The following is a 6,744-nucleotide window of genomic DNA, read 5'->3' on the forward strand; positions in this document are numbered from 1 at the left end:
AGGATTGCAGATTGCAGAAAGCTTCTCCAGGTCAAGATTCCTCCAGTGTTCATTGTTCAGGAGGTTTTTACTGTGAGCCAAATTATCCGCAGAGGTCTCCTCCTCTCCAAAACAAACAGACCAGGTGATTAAAACCAGTAAAACACTGATTAAAGCAGTTTTATATTACAAATCAGTGTTTCTCTAATGTTGTTGGGCACGTTGTGGACAGGCTGCTCACCGAGCTCCTGCTAATGTGGGCTCATCTTGTTTTTTCTGCAACTTAAGACGCAGACGTTCAGGGGGTTTATACCAAGAGCTAAATTATCCGCAGAGATCCCCTTCTCTCCAAAACAAATGGACGGAGGTTATTTGAAACTGAAAAAATATGTACATGTAAAATATGTAGATATAAATAGCCCCTTCTAAGGGTACAAAAACATGATGATTTGTATTTTATGATTTTCCATTTCTACCAATATGTCCCCTACATCCTACACCCTGGACCTTTATAAAAAAAAAACAATTTCTTGTACTCATCATGCTTCTTGTTAAAACAGGAGCAGAGAACCTTTCCATGACGAGGAGTACTTGAAAAGACATGTACAAAGCCGTGGGGTCAGAGGNTACACTTCTTCTTCTAAATAAAACATCTTATCATATGATTTTCCATTTCTACCAATATGTCCCCTACATCCTACACCCTGGACCTTTATAAAAAAACTATTTTTCTTGTACTCATCATGTTGTTAAAACAGGAGCAGAGAACCTTTCCATGACGAGGAGTTCTTGAAAAGACATGTACAAAGCCGTGGGGTCAGAGGTCACATTCTTGAAAAGACATGTACAAAGCCGTGGGGTCAGAGGTCACAGGTGAGTGAGTCAGTTACAGAGATGAAGCACAACATGGGAAGCCATTCACACGTCCACGTCTACGAAACAATTTAGACTGGGATCAGAGGAGAGGTGGATGGGATGATCAAATTCATGTCTTACATATACTTCATTTACTTGCACATGCATTTTTTAAAAGTTTTTCCATGTAATGATGTGAACACCCAGTGTCTGCTGGGGCTGACCTGGTAAAATAAACAACAGGAGGTGATCAGTTTATGGAACAAGCAGCAGATTGTTTGGAATTTGAAATCCAACAGATCTGATGCTGTTTTTGGCGGGACGACGTCATTCCATTACAAATCACTGTTAAAAAAGCAGTCAGTTTAATGACATGACAACTCTGTAGTTAAGGCTTGGTTAGGTTTAGGCCCTAAAACAAGAAGGCACGTGAACAGACAGACCCCAGGTGGTGCTTTTGGCCTCTGACTAGATGATATGGAGATAGATTTGTTTCATAATTATGTGTGTGAACAGATGGACAATCTGTGTGTAAATGTGTAATCTGTAAATATAAAACACCTTCCACAAATACAAAAAAAGATTTGTAAACTCACAAAAATATTTTGCAAGTATAAAACGGATCTGCAAATACACAAACACATTCCACAAATAAAAAAAAATATCTGTGAATACATTAAATTAATTTGCAAATAAATGAAAAGCATTTGTGAATATCTTCCTAACATTTACAACTTTGGAACAGGCATTTGTGAACTCGGTTTTTATTTGTGAATCGAAAAAACATTTGTGGATCTCAGTTCTACGCGTGTGGATTTGCTTTTTACACACACAGAGTTTTGAAACAAACTTTCCGCCGGTCCGAACGAAAATGCACTCGTATCACTCGGCCATCTTCGGATAGCACGTGATCACCCAGCTGATGACGTCATTTCCGCATGTGAAAGTAAGAGCACGCAGTCTTTCTATGAGCTGTTTTTTGTTGTTGTTTTTTTAATAATAATCAGCGATAAGTAACGTGCATTCATTGTTTTATGTTAATGTCATACAGTGAGTATTAGTGTGTGTTTATTTGTTCTATGTATCTGGCACACACTTTTGTATACATTTCTGTTTGAGTATGAAAGGCACGGTGGCTTGGCTGCTTCTTCAGTTGGCAGTTATCAGCCAACTCATCCTTTATATTTTTCATTTATTCTTTCGAGTAGGATTAAAGTCACAAAGCACTTCACATCTTATTATTAGTGTACTCTTACTAATGTAGTTGTAATGTCTGTGCTGACCGCACCGTGTTTAGTTAGGTTACATGGTTTCAGTGAGGTTACGTTAACTGTTGTAAGATATGACAAGTGTCAACACCCTGGTTAAGGTCTTTGATAGAACAGCTGTTGGTGTTGGTAGCTCTTTTTGTTTAGAAATGTCGTATTGCAGTTTTATTGTTCATTGTTGATATGTAGATTTTGCTAAGCTAACGTTAGCTACTGAAACGGCATCTGTTGCCATGGCAACATTCATGATGCGGGCTGAGGGGATGAAAGCAGGGTGCAGTCATCAGTCTGTAATTTCTATTAATTAATCACAGAAAAAATAACGGGTTAAAAAATGACACTGATTAATCATGCTCTATGGTGCCCTTTGACCTGATGTGTCACTGAAGGCCACAGTGGCTTTGCTACATGATAAAGGCAGACGAGACGACCCGTCAGTGGAACATTTACATTTAAGAAACGCCCAGATGGAACTGTTGATGGGAGCGCAGTCCTCTGCAGTTTCTCTAGTGAGGAATTTTCGTACCATTGGAGTACTTCAAGCCTGAACTATCACCTCAACACAAAGCATGGAGGTCTGAGCTAGCTACCTCTGATGCTAGTGCTAGCAGCTAGCCTCGTCAAGCCACACTCAACACAGTCTACCTGGGAACAACAAAATGGACTACAATGGACAGCAGACCAGTTTCGGTGGTAGAGGACAGGGGGACAATTGTGTCCAAAGTCCAGCAGCTTTACACGACACATCTGCCAAAATTCATTTGAAGTGATTTTAGATCAATTGATCACAGAGCATGTCTTTAATCAGATTAATTTTGTAAAATAACTTGACAGCCCTATAGCTAAATTATTTAATTGTACTCATATTTGAGCATACATATTTTACTTGCTGTAGTCTGGTAAGAAAGCACAGACGTGCTGAAGTCGAGCCACAGTTTAGCTTGTTCACCTGTTTGCAGATAAAATGTCAAATATGTAACACGTGGGAAGAGGAGGCTGGAATTTAGGCACTGGTGCATTGTTTGCTGGCATATATGAGGGTCAGACATTCTTCACACAAACATGCAGCCATCATGTTTTCACCACAGACTTAATTTAAGGAATACTCACAGGTCGTCTTCCCCCACTCCCTCCAACATCATCCGCCTCCACATCATTCTCCTAATAAACATTTATATTATTAAAATAAAATTAATAACCGAGTTTCAAACATGCTCAGTCTTCCAAAAAATAATAATTAAACATTAGGTTGCATCAATCGCACACTTCATTTGAGATGTAACTGAAGACTTACCGTGGCTGCAGCTCCTCTCATGATCAGTAAAGTTGCTTTAATATTTAGAAAGAAGTTAAAACCTGATTATTATTTCCTACAGATTAAATTAAGGATGATAATAAAGCTTATTTTGCATTAAAACGTGTCGGTGTGTCCGCGGCATTGACAGGACGCAGGTTGGTTATTAGCTCCCACTTTGACGCACCTGTGCTGTCAAGTCAGTCGCGAGGAGTATCTAAACATCCGGTACTGGAAATTTCAAAATAAAAGTCTGCACTTGAGGAAGCCCTATATTGGATTGTCCACATGTTCCATATTGGCCCCATGCAGATTGCCGAAGTGGGCTCCACATGGGTCATTCTGGGGCTACCTGGGTACAAAGTGGGTATGGGTCCATAATGGGCATCTTATCTGGGGCCCACTTGGGTAAACCCACCATGTGGGCAAATGCCATAGAGCCAATATGGAACACGTGTACAATCCAATATAGGGCCCATTTTTCAGCCCATTTACTATCCACATGGGCCCCACATACAAATGTTGGCTGGGTAGATGGACAGCAGCTGAACACTGAGAGGCAGTGATGGCCAAATGAAGCCTGATGAACCACTTTCTTTATTTTCTGACCCCACCACATGGCACTCTTGGTTTAAAGATAAAGGCTGAAGGACTTACAATGAAGTGTGCTTTCAAACCTTTGTTGACCACACAGCACCATCTGGTGGCTTCAGAAAATAAAGACAGTGGTTCATGAGGCCTCATTTAGCCATCACTACAGAGGGACTGTGCTTTTTTTTGAGTCAATGAAACGATGACTGCAGAGAAACCTGGGTGTACAGTCAGGGGCTCTAACATTGTGCAGATATCATCTAATACACACATGCACACCGGTGAATGCGAGTAACATGCAAACTGTCTTTAGGTGTTTTCACAGTTGCTGACGTTCCTGCATGCAGTGTTGTAACGTTATTTGTCCAGCAGATGGCAGAAGCTTGTAAAGACTCTGATGTTTCTCAAAGTCAATGATCCCTCCTTGGTAGGACAAGTCCTCAAATTGGACACTCAAATTGTGCTTGAAAACATAAAGCGCAAAGATGTTGATGAGTTCACCATCCTTCAAATGGCTGAAGACACAGGTATACTGGCTAAAGGTTCGGTCAAGGACCTGAGAAAGAACTCAAGTCTCTTGACTGAAAAAACTGCAGGTGTTTCTGCTCACCAGTTGGCAAAGTTCTTTCAGACAGTAGAGGGGAGATTCCCATCTTGCCAGTTTGCTCTGCACTGCATGAATGATGATGGAGTGATAGAGGAACTGAAGAAGGTACCACGAAAAGAAACGACTGAAGACAGAGGGTGCCTCTGCTTTTGATCAATGGAGGCTTGTGTCAGTACATGTACTCTGATACAGAGAGTGTACAGAGAGCTGTGGAAGCAGAAATAAAACATGTCCTGTGTTTTACACCATGTGACCTGAGCCAAGATAAATGCTGTCTATATGTCCCAGGCTTTCTGTCAGATCTGGTCAAATCTAAACTCAAGGTTTGGATTGAAAATGCATTCCATGCACAAACCATGACAATGGGCCATGAATATATCATTGAGGAACATGGGATTGTGCCTGTTGACTACAGCTGCACAGGTGTTGTTGAAAACAACATGAAATGGACAGATGGACTACAGCAGTTCATTGAAATGAAACATGCAAAGTCCAAGTTGACTGACATGACAGCCATCACAAACTATATGTCCAATGTGGGGTTGTTTCTCAAGTATGGAGATCAGATCTTTGGACTCTCTGGGACTCTTGGCCAACAAGCAGAGACTGAGACTTTGCAGAAAATCTACAAAGACATCAAGACCTGTCAGATACCTTCATTCAAACGCAGAAAGCTGTTTGAGGTAGAAGGTGTGATTGTAGATGATGAAAAAGAATGGATTGAGAAAATCTGCAACGTTGTCACTGCACAAACCAACCCTACTCTTTACAGGGATGAAAGGGCTGTGTTGGTCATCTGTGAGACCATCAATCGAGCAAAGGTTCTCCACAACGCTCTAGGAGATAAAGTCTCAAACAAGAAGCTTTACATAAGCAACAACATGGACAATACTGCAATCTTTGCCAAGAAACTTGAAGCAGGAGACGTCATCATAGCAACAAACCTTGCAGGTCGTGGGACAGACCTTCAGGTCTCTGATCAGGTAAAGAGAGCTGGAGGTTTGTTTGTTGTGCAGACCTTCTTGCCAAAGAATGCTCTTGTTTGTTGTGCAGACCTTCTTGCCAAAGAATGCTCGTGTGGAGGCCCAGGCATTTGGTCACACTGCCAGACAAGGATCTCCTGGGTCTGCTCAACTCCTTGTCTGCTCCAGCCATCTGTCAGAATTATTCAAATTGTTGGCTTTATTAGGCAAACATCGATCTTTTCGGGAAAATACAACTAATGACATGCTAGTTTATCCACATCATTTTGTAGAGCAACTCAGATCGTACCAAAAAAGCCCCAGTGATAAGGTATCTAAATCTTTGACTTCAACAGTGTTGCATATTTTGACAGTTAAAGACGCCAGAAATGACTCTGTGGAAAAAACACTAGCTCGCTACTTGGAGTGTGAAATCCCAAAGATACAGAAAAAGGAAGAGCTCTTCAGTCAGTACCTGGAAACACTAGATGAGGTGTACAAAAGCAGTAACAACAGGCCAGCAGATTCAGATTTGTCTGCACTGAATGAATTCTGGGGTATGTGGCTCCTCACAAACTTCAATGAGAACGATTCAATCATGGATTTAAAACACAAACTAGGTGAAGACCTGAAAACAGCCAAGCAAAAACTCACAAAGAGAGAATCACCCTCATCAAACCTGCACCACTACACTGCATTTGGCAATGATCTGCGCAAAAAGGGAACACTTTGACACTAATTGATTAGTGTCAAAGTGGAGGAGAATCTTGTCTACTTCGTGGTTCCACTGGAGAATTTTCTGTCCTTGGCGGTCCTTTCGACTCAATCCCTGACTCACATCCGCTCCAGAGACCCTGTAAAGTTGCTCCAGCTCATCAGTCATCCCTCCTTTGACATTGTCAGTGAACTTAGGTGTCTTGAATCTCTTTGACATTGTCAGTGAACTTAGGTGTCTTGAATCTCTCGGCCTGACTCATGTTTATACCTTAGAAGCACAGTTCTCTCTGGGTAGATATTTAGCAAAGACACTACTTAGGATCATACGCTGAGCTCTGCATTCAGCACTGAGGCAAAACAAATCAAGGAAGTAATAGAGGAGATGATGGTGTTGTAAGGAAATCTTGTTCGCCACAAACTCTCTGGACCTAAGAAACACAGCCTAGTTCAGGTTTGCTGCAGGTTAAGTTC

The sequence above is a fragment of the Epinephelus moara genome, chromosome 17, assembly GCF_006386435.1.
Source record: "Epinephelus moara isolate mb chromosome 17, YSFRI_EMoa_1.0, whole genome shotgun sequence".
NCBI lineage: Eukaryota > Metazoa > Chordata > Actinopteri > Perciformes > Serranidae > Epinephelus > Epinephelus moara.